This window comes from Tachyglossus aculeatus (assembly GCF_015852505.1).
Source record: "Tachyglossus aculeatus isolate mTacAcu1 chromosome 12 unlocalized genomic scaffold, mTacAcu1.pri SUPER_6_unloc_1, whole genome shotgun sequence".
In the NCBI taxonomy this organism is placed as follows: Eukaryota; Metazoa; Chordata; class Mammalia; order Monotremata; family Tachyglossidae; genus Tachyglossus; species Tachyglossus aculeatus.
The window spans coordinates 12,525,537-12,544,478 of record NW_024044828.1 but is presented as its reverse complement, the minus strand read 5'-3'; the positions used below and the strand labels follow the sequence as shown (position 1 = coordinate 12,544,478).

Genomic DNA, 18,942 nt, shown 5'->3' with positions numbered 1-18,942 from the left:
CAGTTCTACAATCTGAATGCCCCTTTGTGAGGTACCCTTGATATTTACACTTGCTTAATTTTGCATCCATAGGCTTTCTTGATCTTACAAATTTATACAAGTGAAAGTAGATTTTGCAGTATATTCTTCATAGACGTTTGATGTGGAAAATAAAGGTAATTAAAATTATAGCATTCATAAATAAAATGTGATCATATGGCCTTCAAAATGACATATGAAAGTAGCTTCTGTTTTCTGTTAAATCTTAATTACTCTACTTAAATTAATGCCTCAGAGCCAATTTACAAAGGCATTACATATCATCCAATTATTAAGACCTATTCCCTTTAGATTTCCAAGGGTAATTTTTTAATGTTGTTTTTAGAGGTATGTTTTCATTGCTTGAATGAATTTTCCCCACCTCAAGATAATAGTCAAGAATAATGAATTTTACCCTGAGGGATATGTTTTAAATAGTCAATATGATCATATGGTCTGAAGATTAATCAGAATTTCCTCAGTGGGTGGACCCACTTAAAAATAAGCCCAAAAATGCAGTATGGTATGAAATATACAACTTCTGGGTCTCAATCCTATTTAATTAAAGCAGCAAGAGAGAATTTGTCTCTTCTGATGAGATTTTATGATTGGATATGCCACGACCCTGTAAATCAAGTACCTCCATCCTCACAGCTGCATTTCCTGACATTTACGGCATCTCAGCTCGGCCGAAAAGATCCCACTCTTATGGGTGATGCTGACGACTCACCTTACAACACCCAGGTAACAAGCTAATCGCAGTTCGTTCAATATGATATTTTGTTATGAATAACTAGCATAGAATCTTTTTTTTTCAAGTACTACAGAGGTAACCTAATTTATTCAGTGTACTTACATGGAGAAAGGATAGAGTAGCACGATTCCAGTCCCATCTGACAGGTTCAAGGGGAATGTTGTATGACCCTTGTTATGAACTAAGGCTAAGGATGGACTGTTCACATCTCCCTCCCCTAGTCCTAGCAAGGATTCTGACTGAGAAGCCTTGATAGCCTCCGGAATTCAGAATGAGTTCCTTTTTTTTTCCTCCTTAAATTCTTCTGCTGCCTATATGCTTCAGATACAGAAAGGGTCTTTGGATCGTTTCAGCCATTCTCACCTCCAACGATCTTCGTCCGAGGTGCTACTCAGAAGGAGAGCATGGGACGATCTCTGTCCTGTTTTTAAATGAGCACCCAAGGTAGCCTGAAATTAATTAAAAATTAATCTGTACAACTTAATATAATGGGGGTACAAAGTTATGACATATATACAATATACCATTACCATTGGACATTTGAAAAATTACTCATCTCTGAAAATATCTGGCAGAAAGAAATGTTCCCATTCTCATGTTTGTGAGTATTAACATCACTTCCAGGGAGGCAATGAAGGTTCAGAGAAGATTGGCAATGTTTTCCAGATTCACAGGCTGATTGAGCCCACAATCCATCAATCATATTTGTTTATTGAGAAGCAGCACATCCTAGTGAATAGGTTTTCAGCCTAGGAGTCAGAAGGACTTGGGTTCTAATGCCAGCTCTACCTCTTTTCTGCTGTGTGACCTTGGGTAAGTCACTTAATTTGTCTGTGCCTCAATTCCCTCACTTGTAAAATGGGGATTAAAACTGTGGAACATGGACTATGTCTAATCCAGTTAGCATATATCTACCCCAGTGCTTAGTACAGTGAACGGCACAAGGTAAGCACTTAACAAATAACATTAAAAAGAGAACAAAAAACTTTATGCAGAGCACTGTAGTAAGCACTTGAGAGAGTACAGTATAACAGAGTTGGTAGATATGTCCCCTGCCCACAAGGAGCATGCAGTCTAGCTGAGGATCATGTCCCCTGATTTTTGAGTCCAGTTGTAGACCCTAGGTGGAACTAGCAGGCAAGGGAGATTTACTGTTACAGTCTAACACCGAAGGGCTTTGTGATCATCTTTGAGTGCCCACTACTGTAAAGCGCTATTCTGTCCATTTGGGAAAGTATGTCAGAGGCAAAAACACATATTCCCAGCCTGTAAGGAGCTTACAGTCTAATGAAAGCAGTCATGGGCAATTCCTTTTTCTGTACATCTCGGAGAACTTGGTACAGTGCTTTGCCTGCTGTTGTCTGACTGAAGATGAGATGAGAGTCCTAACAAAACTCTTGTTGGAGACACTGCTCTCTTGCACAGAAGAGCCCTGGAGCCTTCAGAAATATCCCCCAGTGTGTGGGAGGATTTCCCAGGCATTCACCACCCTGCTCAAGGGACCAATTTGAATTCATTCTTACCTGTTAAATCACAGTCTGTGTTTGCCTTCTGGATTTTCATTGGCTCAGAAAGCTTGGGTAAAACCATCCACTGGCTGAATTCCCCAGCCTAGAAGGAGGCTAGTGCTTAAAGCTGAGCAACAGAGGAAGAGGCAGGGGAGGCCTGGTCTTGAAGTGAGATAAAGAAGAATTAGCATGACCAGAACAGATAAGCATGCCAAGCAGTCTTTCTCCTTGGAATGCCGATCTCGGTGGCAGTGAGAAAAGGAAGTGAGCCAGGCTCAGATCTAGCATGTTATTGCTGGGAGAACTTAGGGAAAGAATAAAATGGATTGAATGGAATAAGAAAAGAAAGCAGTGATTCGGTTTATGTAGCTGTACATATGTGACTCTCATTGTCCCCACAACATCCCAGTCCAGCTCTAGGGATCCTTACTCAACTCAACTCCTTAAGTAACCAGACTCCTGGTATCACCAGGGTCAATCCTCCAGTCAGAGGTATAAATGATGAGTTAATAACTACTCTCTCCTCATTGCCTATCATAATTCTGTCAGAAATTCTCTTCATAGCTCGTGATCCCTTGAGATTTTACTCTTTTTGTATTAGAATTACTAGGTGTCTGAGAAATATTATTTTTTATCCTTTGGTGGGTTATGTCTTCTCACTTTTCAGAGCCCTTAGGATACCTGGGTATACTTACCTGTCATTCCTGGTATTTAAGGATAACTTCTGAACTATCCTTGAGTGGCAAAAGAGAAAAATGTGTCATGACTCTCCCCCATTCATCCATTCCATGGTAACCGTCCCCCCCACCTCCATAGGAGAATTTAGAAATCGTTTCTCAATATTTCATTTCAATTGGGCAATGCAGTTTCTCTTTATCTGTATTCCATTGGGAGGATGAATCTCAGCCCCTGTAGCTGGTTTCAGGATTAACTGCTGTAACAGTACTCCCCCGATCTCCATGCAGACATCTTGTGGCAATCTGGGTGGTACCTTGGGCAGCCTGGGCCCCAGCACTGATGGAAGAAGTGGGCCAGCATATAGACTGAAGTTTGCATGCCAGAAAGAATGGCCTGGTAGTATGTGTGCCGGGGGTTACCAATCAATATATAATATTTAGTAAACATTTCACATGGCAAAAGGATACTAAGCACTATGGAGAAAAATGGATAGTCATCCAGGCACAGGCCCTAACAAAGGGGAACACATAATCTGAAGCAGGAGGGAAAAGGAGAAAAGATGGTGAGTGGGATGACCAACATCCATTAAAGGAGAGAGAGAAAAAAATATATTAAAGATGACAGTCCTAAAATTAACTGCTCGTTATTTACTGCCTGGAGGAAACAGACCTTGGTTTCCTTGGCTCCAGGCAGGACCAAAGCTGCCATAAGTTTTCCCAGCATCCCACGTGTTTTACAGTGGGTTCTGCCTGCCTTCTACTCCTAGCAGATGGAACTCGGCTCCCAGGCTTCCCCTCTGTTCTTCCCCTCCAAGGATCCTGAATTATATGCTGTTTTGCACAGGTGACTTTCATCATTCCAATCTTCATTGATTCTTGCAGAGGTTTTAAGGGGCACCTGGAAGAATACACTTGGGGATATTCACGTGGACAAATCAAGCAATGGTTCTCCAAGAATAAGAGTATCGGACAAGGAATCTGAATACCACTAGTCTCTTCAGTGTTTATCCCCTGATAAACTGGTTAATTATGAGAAGCAGCAATGTAGTGGGTTTTTGCCTTTGTAAAATATTAAAACCTTCATCTTTCTTTTCCAGTAGGAAAACTGTGAGGCTAATGGTGAGAAGGAAATTACATCATCATAAATGCCGCCCTGGCTTCTTAGTACTAAAGCTAGTCAAAGATTCACCCCCTTTTCCTATGAGTATGAGATATAGTGGCGCTTCATTTATAACCTCCCCATTTAATGTTTTCTCTCTCGGAACATTCATGCTTCAGAGTCTCAGCCAAAGACCCATAAAACTGTATTACTACCATATAAACGTTCAGAAAATGCTCAGTCCTCAGGAAAGAGTTATGAAAACTTTTTTTTTTTCACTGCACAATGATTGAGAAATAAAATGCAGCCCGTGTCCCAGCTGTGAACTTGTGATCATGCTTTCCATTCTGGGAAGGGGTGATGCAAAAGCAATATCCTCATCCAGTATCCCCATGTGCACATTCTGCAAAGCTCATCTCTATGCCAGCTGAAATAGATTGTGATTTTTCTGATGGGGAGAAAATCAGTTGCACAATATGAAAACCGCCTCTCTCATAATCAGAATCCTAACTCCACCAAAAAGGAGGGGGCACTTAATCTAGGGATTTGGTGATCATAGGCAGTTATGGATGGGAAAGAACACCAGTATATGGACTCGCATGGAGATGCTCTCTAATACAGGCAGAACTGAGTAAACTCAGTAATGGGTGTCTCCCAATTGCCAGTGAAGCACAGTTCCATATAAAGGAGTGTCTGTGAAAATTAACTTTCCCCCAATGCTATAAGAAAATAGTTCATATTGTGTGGGCTTGTCAGAACAACCTGTAGGGGGAATGGTATGTGATGCTTCCCAAATAGTTTTCTAGATCACCAAGTTGCTGGAAAAAAGTTCTCAAATGAAGCCCGATGGTGAACACAGCTACCATGACTCTGACCCAAGCACCACAACTAGGTGACTGACTACACCGACCCACAACCCCGGTTCTTTCTTTTGAAAGATATTTGAGCAGAAAAAAGGAATTTGGAGATTGGATAGTTTCCAGAATCTTGTCTATCATTGCTGGCTTCAGTGCATTACTCTGACAAGAAATCAATTCTCAAAGTGTATGGGGCTTCAGTTAAACAGAATAAAATACTACTCTCTCCAAGGGCCAAACTGGCCTCCTTTTAGTTCTGTTTCCCCTGCCTATGCCAAAGCAGAGTTGAAAGCCATGGAGACCTCAGCTGTGCACAGCTGGGGCAGACATTTCCCTCCAAACAACCTGGCACTCTGCCTCCCTGGGGGCAGAAATGGGTTAGTCCACTATCATGGTCTGCTCCCTGTGGGTGTCTCAGCTTAGCTTGGCAGGATGAGAGAGCAGAGGAGCATTTCACCAACTGGCATCAGTGTGAAACCTGACTGTAAGGTAGTGGCCATTTGCCCAATTTTGCACCAGGCAGTCCAGTTTTCATCTGGTATATCCAGAAAGGATAGAGTACCACATACATTTAAGTTGGAGACTTTTGTTGAGGTCCCTGTCTCCCTCCACTCTCGCCATTGAGTCCCGTGACTCAGAAAGAGCCCCTATGTTGAGAGGGATCTGGGAGGTGAGCACAGTGATTCTGAAGCAAGTGGGAGGGTAGGTGCAAGATATTCTATGGGACATCATTGCATTATGCTGAATAATAATAATCCTGATATTTGTTAAGCATTTACTATGCCAGTCACCGTTGTAGATGGAAGATAATGAGATCAGACATAGTTCCTGTCCCACATGGGACTTGCAATCTAATTTTGAGGGAGAACAGGAATTAAGTTGCAGATGAAGGACTGAGGCACAGAGGAGTTGTGACTTGTCCTCTGGCTCCCAGCTCTGGCCTTTTCACTAGACCCCACTGCTTCTCCAGCGGCCAGCATAGCACACATGATACCGTGGGCATCAAGGTGTCCTGTTTCCACATGTGCCCTCCTCACTGGACACCCAAGCTCAAACCTTGGAATCTTAGCAGAGCAAGGAGTGGTGTCTCAAATGACAAGAAAGGCAAGTGTTGGAGACTTGATGTATGGTGCCAGCCCAGCATTCCCAACCTCTCTGCTTGGGGTTAACCAAGGTACCACATTTAAGGAAGTAAATGGGCACTTGCCCACTTAACTTCTCTCTGCCTCAGTTACTTCATCTGTAAAATGGGGATTAAATCCTTCTCTCTTCTACTTAGACTATGAGCCTCAAGAGGGAAAAGGAACTGTGTCCCACCTGATTAACTTGTTTTGACCCCAGCGCTTAGAACATTGCTTGGCACATAGTAAGGGCTTAACAAATACTGTTTTATTATTACTAATATTAATAAAAGCTGAGAAAGTACTTGAGTTTATGAGGAGAAACAGGTTCCTGAGATATCTTAAGTCTTCCTCTGCCAGTGTGTCCCAGGGCATTTGCAAAACTTGGGGAGAGATTTCCCCCTTCATTTGTGACAGACCACCACTTACCTCACATCTCCTCCAAGAGCCTTTAGCTAAGTTCTCATTTTCCTTGCTCCCTTTCCCTTCTACGTGGCCAATACGCTGTACATTTTAAACACTCGATATTCACCACAGAATACTCAGCCCCACAGAATTTACATACTTGTCTGTAATTTACTTTAATATCTGCTCCCCCTCTAAACTAAAATTTACTTGTGGGCAGGGAATGTGTACAAACTCTCTCATATTGTACTATCCCAAGTGTTTAGGACAGTGATCTATGCCTGTTAAGGGCTGAGTAAACACCATGGTTTGACTGGAGAGATTAAGGTGCATTGCTCATAAGTACAGCAGCTGTTTTTGTTTTGTTTTTACAGAATAATTGCCATATTTGCAAATGATCCATTTTTATGGGCTAGTGTAGGAAATCTTTGTGTATCATCCATGTTTCCATAGGAACAGGGTATCATGTCCTGACATGATTCCTTGGACAGGTTGTCCTGCTTGTCAGCTGCCATAACCTAATGGTTAGTCTCTGTTCTCTCCCCTAGTTCGTGCCTTGTCTGTTGGTTAATCTGTCAGTCGTATTTATTGAGAGACTCAATCAGTCATATTTATTGAGTGCTTACTGTTTGCAGAGCACTGTACTGCTTGTACTGTGCTTACACTGCACCCTTTCTGAGCGGATTCCTTATGCAGCTCTCTTTTCAGAGCAGCACCTGGTTCCAAATTGGCAATTCAGAAATGCTGCCTGATAATAAACATGATGATCTAACAATCACAAATCAGTTTTCTGTTGATTTTTTTTTTTTTTTTGCATCTTCTTCTTTCCAGGGAGATCCTCTTAGCATTCGAGGCTGGTTGTTTTGTCCGCCACTTCCAGGCAATTTGTGTAGAGGGAATTGCAATCCCCAAGTGATTGATTTTTGTTCTCCAAAGACCCTAGATCTAATAATTCTTACTTAGGTGGGGAGTTGTAAACTGAATCTTTGTATTGAGTGTAAAATGGTTTTCCACCCTATAGAGTCAGGAATGCCAGATTGTGTAGTCTGATCACTGCATTTTAAGAAGGCCATGGTAGATCTGGAGAGGGCAAAAGGCCACCAAGATGATCAGGAGGACAGAGGTGGTCTACTCAGTCTGGAAGGATGCACCAGCCCACTCACGGCGAGCTCAGCGTGCAAGGAACGTGTCTAACAACTCTGTTACATTGCACTCTCCCAAGGGCTTAATACAGTGTTCCACACCCTGTAAATACAATAGACAACCACTTGTAGCACTCTTTTACTTATCTACTCTACTATTTAAATACTTACTCTGCCACATAGTCATCATTTTATTCTCACCTTCTTATCAAGTCTTTTGTGTCTGTTTACCCTGCTAGGTGGTAAGCTTCTTGAGGGCAAGGATCACATCTCTGAGTTTGTGCTCTTCCAAGTTCCTAGTGCAGTACTTTGCACACACAGCAGGCACTTAGTGAATACTCTCGAGTGATTAATTTAAAGATGGAGTGAGAGGGTTGTGATCGTGAAGGATGTGGATAGGGCTAATCAATTAAGGGTGTTTGAGCACTTACTGTGTGTACAGCACTGTACTTGAGAGAGTACAACATAGTTTTTTATGGTATGTAAGTGTTTACTTATATGCCAGGTACAGACTACTACAGAATATAGTCCATGTTTACTATGTGCCAGGTATTATATGCCAGGTACAGACTACTACAGAATATAGTCCATGTTTACTATGTGCCAGGTATAGACTACTACAGAATATAGTCCATGTCCCACATGGGGCTCAGTCTTAATACCCGTTTTATAGATGAGGCAGCTGAAGCACTGAGAATTTAAGTGACTTTTCCAAGGTCACCCAGCCAACAAGGGGCAGAGCCAGGATTAAAATCCAGGTCCTTCTGACTGCCAGGCCTTTGCTTTGCCCAGTAGACCACACTGCTTCTCTAACACAAGTGGTAGGCATTTTTCTGCCCACAACGAGCTAATGTGGATTAATCACCAAATAGCACAAAACCAAATGGGGAGGCAGTCAATTTAGTTTCAAGGTGGCCTGTCGAAAACAAACAATGGAAAACTTCCGGTCAGTGGACAGAAAGCATAAAGCATTTGGTAATGCAGGCAGTAGTAATAATAATAATGATAATAATGATTATTGTTATGAAGGTGGAAGACAGAATGTAGGTTCAAGAAAGGTCTGAATAAATTAAAGAAAGAGTGATCCATAATGGGGAAGTCTGAGAAGTTAATGGAAAAGGTTAGGGATTTAGAGGATAATACATCCCTCAAAGTGTGAACTGGTATCAAGAAGGGCAGCCATCACAAGGCTCATCCAAGCATTCTGATGGCAGTTTTGGAGTCAAAACGCTGGTATTATTAAGTATGACCCAGGATTGGAATTACTTAGGTTCTAATGTTGGTTTTCAGCTGTTAATGGCAATGTTTTGCTTTCCATTTCTCTTGCATAGGACCTAGATGTGCTTTGCTTAATTTTACTGCTAACTTCATTTCGAAGTATTTGAAGTTATGAGCAAAGTCTGTTGAAAGAGGCAGGCAATGTCAAAATCTCTTAAACTGCCAGAAGATTCTGGCTTGCTGCTGAGAAACTTTGAATGTACCATAAATTGTCATTCTTTGCTTAAAATAATGATGTATTTTTTGGATTTTTCTTTTGAAGATCATATTGCAGACATGGTATTTCTCATCAAGCACCCTAGAGAAACTCCTTCTAGTTTCTGTTACTAAATTCAGTCTGATTTTGTGTTTTTTTTCTTTTTTTTTTAATGGGGCAGGGGTGGGAGGGTGTGTCCTCTAACTATATAAGACCATACCTCATTAGAACTGCAGTTAAGGTGCTGGTTTTGAGAAACAGCTGGTTATTTTATTGCTCGATAAGCCTCACACAGGTTAAATGAAGATTTGGCCTGTAAGATCTTTTTAATTTATATTTGTGTCCCACTGAGTTGGAGGAAAATGCATTTAAGTGCTAGGACCCTTGGACATGTCTGCAGCTTTTAGCTAAGGTGCTTGAATATTATATGAAGTGGGTTTTCAAAGAATCTCAAATTCCATTTTTTTTAAGGGGGTGTTTTTGTATAGCTACCTTGTAAGAAGGGAAGGGCCATACTTAAAGTTATAGATGAAAGAGATTCATGCAGGAGTTAGGGTAGCTCACAATCTATTTCACCCTAAATATTAGCTTGTTGAAATGCCTTTACTGTTGGCAGGAGACAAGTTTCGTAACCTAAGAGGATGTGATTTGAGTAGAGTTTTCATGCCCTGTGTGCTTATTGTATTCTTGCTACTGATGCAAACATTATCTATAATTACATTTTCAAGTGACTGAAAATTGCAGGCTTTGTTGAACAAAAATACAGCTGAAGAATGGAATGTATATCCACTCCACCCTCATTATAAGGCTTTCAAACATCAGACTATAAGGCCTGATACCATGGCTCTCAACAACATGATACCAACTCCATTCTCTGATGTTTGAACACTTTGTCAAAATGCCGGGGCTCCAAGGATGATTATGTAATTGAAGGAAAATGTTATTACTCTTTTCCTTCTGTGTTTGTGTCATTACCAATCCAGCACTCCGCCATAAATACACTGTTTTCCGGATGCGCAAGTGAGTGTCACCAGTTTGATTTGAATCAAAACTTGGTGTGTGAAATCCAGACTGCCTTGGTCAGGGTGTAGCTCTTAAGCTCTCACTCGCTCCCTAGAAAATCTCACGGGTGTAACGGGTGGTCTACTATCTCATTGTCCATCTCAGTTGAGGATCGATCAAAGATTGGAAGGACACAAGGAAAACAGTTGCTTAGGAGATGGCTTAGTAGATGCAGCATGGCCTAGTGAAAAGAGCACAGGTTTAGGAGTCAGAGGACCTGGGTTCTACTCCTGGCTCCACCATGTGTCTGCTGTGTGACCTTGGGCAAGTCCTTTAACTTCTTTGTGCTTGTTACCTCATCTGTAAAATGGGGATTAAATCCTCCTCCCTCTGACTTAGACTGTGAACCCAATGTGGGACTGGAACTTTGTCCAACCTGATTATCTTGTATCTAACTCAGCCCTTAGGACAGCAACTGATAGGCGCTTTATACATGCATGCATATACATGCACATGCATATAGGCACTTAAATATCCTTATCAACAGATGCTCTACCACCACCCACTGAACAACCAACAGCCTCTTGAAACTTAAATTTAAAACTCCATTTGGTATCTGTGATACAAGAAGATACCAAATGGAGTATTTTTAAATGGTACTTGTTAAATATTTCCAATGTATCAAGTACTGTACTAAGCTCTTGGTTAGGTACAAGATAATCAGGTTGCACATAGTCCCTGTCCCATATGGGGCTCGCAGCCTAAATCAGAGGGAGGACTTAATCCCCATGTTACAAATGAGGTAACTGAGGCACAGAGAAATTAAGTGATTTGCCCAATGTAACCAAGCAGACGGGTGGCAGAGCCACCTGGTAACACTGGCAGTTGTGTTATCTATGCTGAGGCTTTTTCGCATTAGACCGTGCTGCTTTTCACATTGTTCCACCATTACTTTTGAAAACCAAAATTCATCATATCCTAGTTTTTTAGAACCTAGCAGCCTCAATATCTTAAAGACCTTGGTGTCACTTAATGAACGTCAGTATCCCCAAGATTGGGTGAGGACAGTCACAGGAGGCTACTTTCATCGACTTGGGTTGCAGAACTTGGAACTCCTCTGAAATGCTGGAGTAGTTTGCGCTGGCTCAGAACAGAACAGCAGGTTAGAGTGGTTCACTTGAGAAGTACAAGTAATTCAGTAAGTGGAAATATGGCTCAAATAATGTAACTCTGGCACATACCCTTGATGCCTTGTTTTTTGTCCCCAGATTAGATGAACATGTCAAGGAATGACTGGGATGAGCTTGTGTGTGTGAATCTTTCTTGAGTTGTGAATGGTTGAAAATCATCCAAGAGTTATTAATAGCAAATAGTCTTTTCCTTCCTTAAATGCTTAATTGCCTCATATTAAACATACATAAAACTAGGTCAGATGCACATGGGCCAACAGAAGTTGGACAGAGGGCATTCTGCTACTGTTAAAGTTCGTGGTTATGTTCAGTGGTTAAACACAAATGGTATACTATGGTTGAAATAAGATAACTCCTGAGGTCAGAGCCAAAAAGGCTTTCACGTGCATAAAATAACATGTTATGTAGAATACTTACTAAGTGTCCAAGTGGATTGTCAGGGGTTTTGAAGGGATATAACTTCCACCGTGATAAGTCATTGCTGAAGCCAGGCCTCGGGAATATATTATGTGCAATTGTGAGGTATAAATGAGGGTAGCTCGATTTGTACATTTCGTGCAGGAGTTACACATAACCTCTCAAATCCCATTGTGCCATTACTGGAGCTTATGCATTTAAGAGTCTGGCTAAGTGTTTTAGTTCCTTGGTAGCTCTGATTCCTAGCCAATCAGCAAAACTTACTTTTAAAAATGCAGTTAGCATGAAGCCAAAGTAAATTTTATTTTAATGTGACCTAATTCTCAGGGTTGCTTGTGTGTCTTTGAAATGGCAATTTTGATTCCACTGCAGGAACCTATGTGATATTGTTACGTGAAATGTAATTTGTAAAATGTGTTAAAAAGAGTCTTTGCTATTGAATATTGGGTTTTGTTTCCTTTGGCCTAGAAGATTGGCTAGTGAACAACATCAGCAGTTGAGTTCTTATATGACTCTGTGGGACAGGGATTGCCTGATCGAATTATCTTGTATCTACTCCAGTGCTTAGTACAGTGCCTGGTACATAGGAAGTACTGAATTAATACCATAATTGTTATTGATTATTAATAATAAAAGCAGGCACATCATTGGTTTAGCCAATGTGTAGTTATGATTGCACAGTCTGGTTTAGAATACTTTGGTACCTAGAAAATCACTGAGGTTTGTAAAAGTTTTTATGGTCTGTTTCTTCTTCAGGGATACACAGCTTTAAAGTGGAGGTGAACCTGTTTTGGGGTCGTTGGTTCTCAGTCAAATACTTGATTCAGAGGTATTTATTACTGTACTTTCCCAAGCACTTAATGCAATGCTCTGCATGCAATAAGAGCTCAATCAGCTTGTCCCTTCTTATCTTACCTCACTGGTTTTCTACTACAATGCAGCCCGCAAGCTTCGCTCCTCCAATACTCAGTGTATCTCAGTCTTGTCTATCTCGCTGCCGACCCCTCATCCACATCCTGTCTCTGGTGTGGAAGTCCCTCCCCCTTCATATCTGACAGACCATCACTTTGTCCACCTTCAAAGCCTTATTAAAATCACATCTCCTCCAAGAGGCCTTCCCTAAGCTTTTATTTCACCTTAGCCCTCTCCCTTCTGCATCGCCTATACACTTGGATCTGCATGCTTTAAGCACTGGGTATTCATTCACCCCATCCTTAGCCCCACAGCATTTATGTACAAATCTGTAGTTTATTTTAATGTCTGTCTCCCCATCCAGACTGAAGTTCCTTGGGCAGGGTACGTATCTACCAACTTTGTTGAATTGTACTCTCCCAAGCACTGCCTACAGTGCTCTGCACTCAATAAGTGCTCAGTAAATGTCATTGATTAATAAATACCGTTGCTTGAACACCTACTGTCCTCAGAAATCCGTTTGGGTACTTGAGAGACTACAGTGAAAGTTTCAAAGTAATTTCTCCTGTGAACACAATGATATAATCTTTGTGTATTTCTGCAAGCCTTCATTCTTCACCTAGTAGGCTAGATATTTTGAATTCTATATGTAATTGCTGCTCACCCCCTTGAGAGAGAGCCCTCATTCCAGAGCTTAGTGGGACAAGCTATGTTTTTTTTTTTTTCAGTCAGCCCTTGGCCAAATGTATTCCTCATTTCCCCATGCATATCACAACTAGGTATGATAGAAAGTGGTTATTTATACTTTAGTTTCATTATTATTATTCCACACATTTTGGCTGCATTTGTGGGGTAGCTGCTACGGCTTTCTATAGTGCTTGCCCTCTGTGCAAAATGGGAAAAATTATTCACAGCCCATTTAGAAGAGGTTGGATATTTTCCAAACTTAGGACTGAGGTTTTCTCTCCTAGCACATCAAATACTTTCATTTTTTAAGAACATTAAACATAGACTCAGAGAGCCAAATGGAACTGCTCTTGATACAACTTGTCTATATCCCTACCTCGTTGTACTAACCAGCCATACAGTTTAGGCTAGGAGCTTTGCAAAATAGATAGAACCCTCAGTAAAATCATCCGGTGATTAACTCAGAATTTATAAATGTGAGAAGAGATGGTGAAATTTTGTTGTGTGGAGAGTGTTTTGTTTTTTTAACAAGCCTTAGGCAAGGAACATGTCTACTGACTCTGTTATAATATAGTCTCCCAAGCGCTCAGTACAGTGTTTGCACACAGTAAGCTGTTCAATAAGTTATGGTTTCCTCCACAGCTTTTCATAGGGCCCAGTATACTTTACATCTGGTATCTGGACTGGAGGACTATGATGTGCAAAATTCAAAACTTCCCTAAACCAGTTTTTTTTTCAGGAAGCTTTTGGTTGAATTGTATGCAGCAATCCATAGAAGGCTTTCTTTTCCCTCTGTTAACCACAGACGTTGAACCTCAGATAGTCCTGATAACCTTGGAGTAGTATCATTACAATAGCCAGAAAATAATCTGATATTGTTGTTGTTTTTTAATCACAAAGAGTTTTGTGAAACAATAACGAAAAGTCTTTCTGGACCAAGGCATAAAATACATCTGGTTTCCATGTAAGGTTCCGAACTCTAATCTTCGGGCTGCTCTATGCTTTAATATGAATCACTCTAATATAGTACTAGCACATCCGAAGCTCCCTGAGATACATTCGTGTTCTTATGATTTCCTGATTTTTACATTTCTACCCAGCTGTTTGTTATTCAGTTCAGCCATCAGCATCTGACTCTCAATGGACCATATAATATGCAGCTGTAGCCAGATGTAGTGCTTCCTATTCCTAAGTGTTTCTCTTGAAGCTGCCAGTGGCAGGCTAAAGACTACTGATAACAGCATTGCCGACATTAATTTAGATTCCAGAGCCGCATTGATTCTGTTTGGTAATTTTATTTCATGGCCATTCATTCATTCAGTCGTATTTATTGAGCACTTACTGTGTGCAGAGCACTGTACTAAGCGCTTGGGAAGTACAAGTTGGCAACATATAGAGACAGTCCCTACCCAACAGTGGGCTCACAGTCTAGAAGTGGGAGACAGACAACAAAACAAAACATATTAGCAAAATAAAATAAATAGAATAAATATGTACAAGTAAAATAGAGTAATAAATATGTACAAACATATATACATATATACAGGTGCTGGGGAGGGGAAGGAGGTGGGGGGGGAAAAGGGGGAGAGGAAGGAGGGGGCTGTGTCTGGGAAGGCCTCCTGGAGGAGGTGAGCTCTCAGTAGGGCTTTGAAGGGAGGAAGAGAGCTAGCTTGGCAGATGTGCGGAGGGAGGGCATTCCAGGCTAGGGGGAGGACGTGGGCCGGGGGTCGATGGCGGGACAGGCGAGAACGAGGCACAGTGAGGAGGTTAGCGGCAATGGCCAACTTGTAGAACAATATTTGTGTCCTCTGTCCTTAGAAGCAACTTTGATATTAAAGATATCAAGTATATTCATTCATTCATTCAATCGTATTTATTGAGCACTTACTGTGTGCAGAGCACTGTACTAAGCGCTTGGGAAGTACAAATCGGCAACATGTAGAGACGGTCCCTACCCATATCTGTACTTCTATACAGTGTGCTTATACTGACTAATTTAAACTAATAGGAAGCCTTCCTGTCATTTTTTGTATATATTTGTCATATTGAAAATTAAATGTCCACCCTGATTTAAACCACACTGTCCCCTCCCCTTTTTAGATTAATTTAGCCCCAAACACGGCCTCATCAGGTGATTGAGAATTTTAGAATCATTTTTGCTTCAGTCTACAGTCAAGCCCTCGTAATTTGCATTTATTATTCAATTTTTTTTTGCTTTTGAATGTATATGATGGTCTTTGTTTAGAAACTGCAGCATTTGCTAAATTTAATTGCTGCCTCTCACAGCCTTAAACTGAGGGTAGTTGCTATTAATTGTTAATTACTTTCCCCCTGCAGTTTCTAAAGTGACATGCAGTTGCTATGCACGTAGAGCCATCAAAACTAAATATTTGCCTCATTGTGGGAAGCAATTTTTATTTTTTAAATTGTACATTTCCAAAAAAAAATTTTTTTTTTAATCACGCACTTTAGTATACCAGCCTATTCTTGGATCCATTGGGCTGTTGTTGTGACTCTTGTAGGTGGGCAACAATTATTTTGGGAATCTTTGTTGACATTATCTGGGAATGTTTGTGTCGGATGATGAGGAGCCCAAAATATTGCTGTAAACATGGGCAGGCAAGTGGCTTCATGTTGCCATCTGGTGTATTTTTGCTGGACTACACCCCTCTCCCCCCAGAGTTTGAACCTGGGGCCAAAAGCCAAAGATTACCCTTGGCTCTCAGATGTATTCATCTGCTTCTAGGTGTGATGCAACTTTAGAGTAAGTGCTCAAAATACATTATATATGGCCCAGTCAAATAACAGATGGGGAGTCAAAACCTAGGTTATATTTTGCCTCCACGAGTACTGAAGTGGGTCTGCAGGAGATGATGTGGGGGCCTAAGGATTGAAACTCATCTCCACTGGTTGTTAGAGTTTTGGGGGCAAAAAGTAGCTCAGTCCTTACAGTTGGCAAGTGGCTAATGAAGAGAGATGTAGGCAGCCTCAGGTGGAGAATGGGGCAAAGATAGGGCAGTTGAAGGTGGCTTGAAGAAGGAAAAAGGACGAGAGGAAGATTCAGTCAGTATTTATTGAGCACCTGTTGGGTTCAGAGCACACTTCTCCTTTTATACTCTCCAAATACTTAGTAGACCTGTGCGTACAAGGAGCTTTCAATCTAACAAGATGATGTGTGATTTATCAGTCTAGAAAAGATTCACACTCACACTTTTCTCCCCTGTAAATCTGTATTACTACCTCACAGAGACCTCGGCTCTCTCGACCCCACCCATCTTTCTGAGCGCCTCACACCCCACCTCGCCTCCCTTTCCTCTCTACCCAATCTTGATGATCAGATTACTGTTCTCAACTCTACCCTCTCTACTCGGCTCGACTCCCTCGCTTCCCTTTCCCTTCGCTGCTCTCGTACCAGTAACCCACAGCCCTGGATCACTGCCACTGGCGAAAGTCTAAACACCAAGCCAACCTCGCACACTTCAAGTTTATCCTTTTCTGCCTTAACTCTGTCCTCTCCTCTGCCAGACAAAACTATTTCTCCTCTCTTATTGACACCCATGCCCATTATCCCCATCAGCTCTTCCGTACATTTAACTCTCTTCTCAGGCCCCCTGTTCCTCCCCCTCCTCCTTCCCTCACCCCCAAAGATCTGGCCTCCTACTTCATTAGTAAAATTAACTCCATCTGATCTGAGCTCCACAGAGTCACTCCTCCCCCTTCTCCAAACCCCCGGCCCTCAACCCTCTCCGATTCTCTCCCATCCTTCCCAGCAGTATCCTCAGATGAGATCTCCTCCCTCCTCTCAAGTGCTACTCCGGCCACCTGTGCCTCTGACCCCATTCCCTCTCATCTTATGAAATCTCTTGCTCCGTCCCTCCTCCTCTCCTTAACTTTCATCTTCAACCACTCACTCTCCACTGGTTCCTTCACCACTGCCTTCAAACATGTCCACGTCTCCCCCAACCTAAAAAAACCCTCTTGACCCCACCTCCCCTTCTAGTTATCGCCCTATCTCCCTCTTACTATTCCTTTCCAAACTCCTTGAACAAGTCATCTACACCCACTGACTCGAATTCCTCAACGCCAACTCTCTCCTCGACCCCCTCCAATCTGGCTTCCATATCCTACATTCCACCAGAACTGCCCTCTCAAAGGTCACCAATGACCTCCCACTTGCCCAATCCAATGGCTCCTACTCTATCCTAATCCTCCTTGACCTCTCAGCTGCTTTCGACACTGTGGACCACCCCCTTCTCCTCAACACGCTCTCTGACCTTGGCTTCACAGACTCTGTCCTCTCCTGGTACTCCTCTTATCACTCCAGCCATTCATTCCCAGTCTCTTTTGCGGGCTTCTCCTCCCCCTCCCATCCCCTTACTGTAGGGGTTCCTCAAGGTTCAGTTCTTGGTCCACTTCTGTTCTCTATTTACACTGACTCCCTTGGTGACCTCATTAGCTCCCATGGCTTCAACTATCATCTCTACGCTGATGACACCCAAATCTACATCTCTGCCCCTGCTCTCTCCCCCTCCCTCCAGGCTCGCATCTCCTCCTGCCTTCAGGACATCTCCATCTGGATGTCTGCCCGCCACCTAAAACTCAACATGTCCAAGACGGAACTCCTTGTCTTCCCTCCCAAACCCTGCCCTCTCCCTGACTTTCCCATCACTGTTGACGGCACTACCATCCTTCCCGTCTCACAAGCCCGCAACCTTGGTGTCATCCTCGACTCCTCTCTCTTTTTCACCCCTCACGTCCAAGCCATCACCAAAACCTGCTGGTCTCAGCTCCGCAACATTGCCAAGATCCGCCCTTTCCTCTCCATTCAAACCGCTACCCTGGTTGTTCAAGCTCTCATCCTATCCCGTCTGGATTACCGCATCAGCCTCCTCTCTGATCTCCCATCCTCCTGTCTCTCCCCACTTCAATCTATACTTCACAATGCTGCCCGGATCATCTTTGTGCAGAAACGTTCTGGGAATGTTACTCCCCTCCTCAAAAATCTCCAGTGGCTACCAATCAACCTACGTAGCATCAGGCAAAAGCTCCTCACTCTCGGCTTCAAGGCTGTCCATCACCACACCCCCTCCTACCTCACCTCCCTTCTTTCCTTCTACAGCCCAGCCCGCACCCTCCGCTTCTCTGCCGCTAACCTCCTCACTGTGCCTCATTCTTGCCTGTCCCACTGTCGACCCCTGGCCCACGTCCTACCCCTGGCCTGGAATGCCCTCCCTCCGCACATCTGCCAAGCTAGCTCTCTTTCTCTCTTCAAAGCCCTACTGAGAGCTCACCTCCTCCAGGAGGCCTTCCCAGACTGAGCCCCCTCCTTCCTCTCCCTCTCCTTCCTCTCCCCCTCCTCCCTCTCCCCATGCCCCCCACCCTACCTCCTTCCCCTCCCCACAGCACCTGTATATATGTTTGTACAGATTTATTACTCTATTTTACTTGTACATATTTACTATTCTATTTATTTTATTTTGTTAATATGTTTTGTTGTCTGTCTCCCCCTTCTGGACTGTGAGCCTGCTGTTGGGTAGGGACTGTCTCTATATGTTGCCAACTTGTACTTCCCAAGCACTTAGTACAGTGCTCTGCACACAATAAGCGCTCAATAAATACGATTGAATGAATGAATGAAAAGATGATGTTGAAGGAACAGGTGGACCTAGGGGAGTGTGT

At 42.6% G+C, this 18,942-nt stretch overlaps 1 protein-coding gene across 14 annotated transcripts in view; it reads left to right on the top strand.

Annotated features, from left to right (window-relative positions):
• The window catches only part of CELF2 (CUGBP Elav-like family member 2), a 452,584-nt gene that overhangs the window by 169,078 nt on the left and 264,564 nt on the right, over positions 1-18,942 (top strand). For 2 of the 14 annotated variants that reach the window (XM_038741000.1, XM_038741001.1), the window contains exon 2: positions 12,421-12,493. The exons of the other annotated variants lie outside the window; for them this stretch is intronic. The gene's annotated coding sequence lies outside the window, so the exon portion shown is untranslated. The remainder of the gene's footprint in view (positions 1-12,420; positions 12,494-18,942) is intronic. 14 annotated transcript variants of the gene reach the window in all.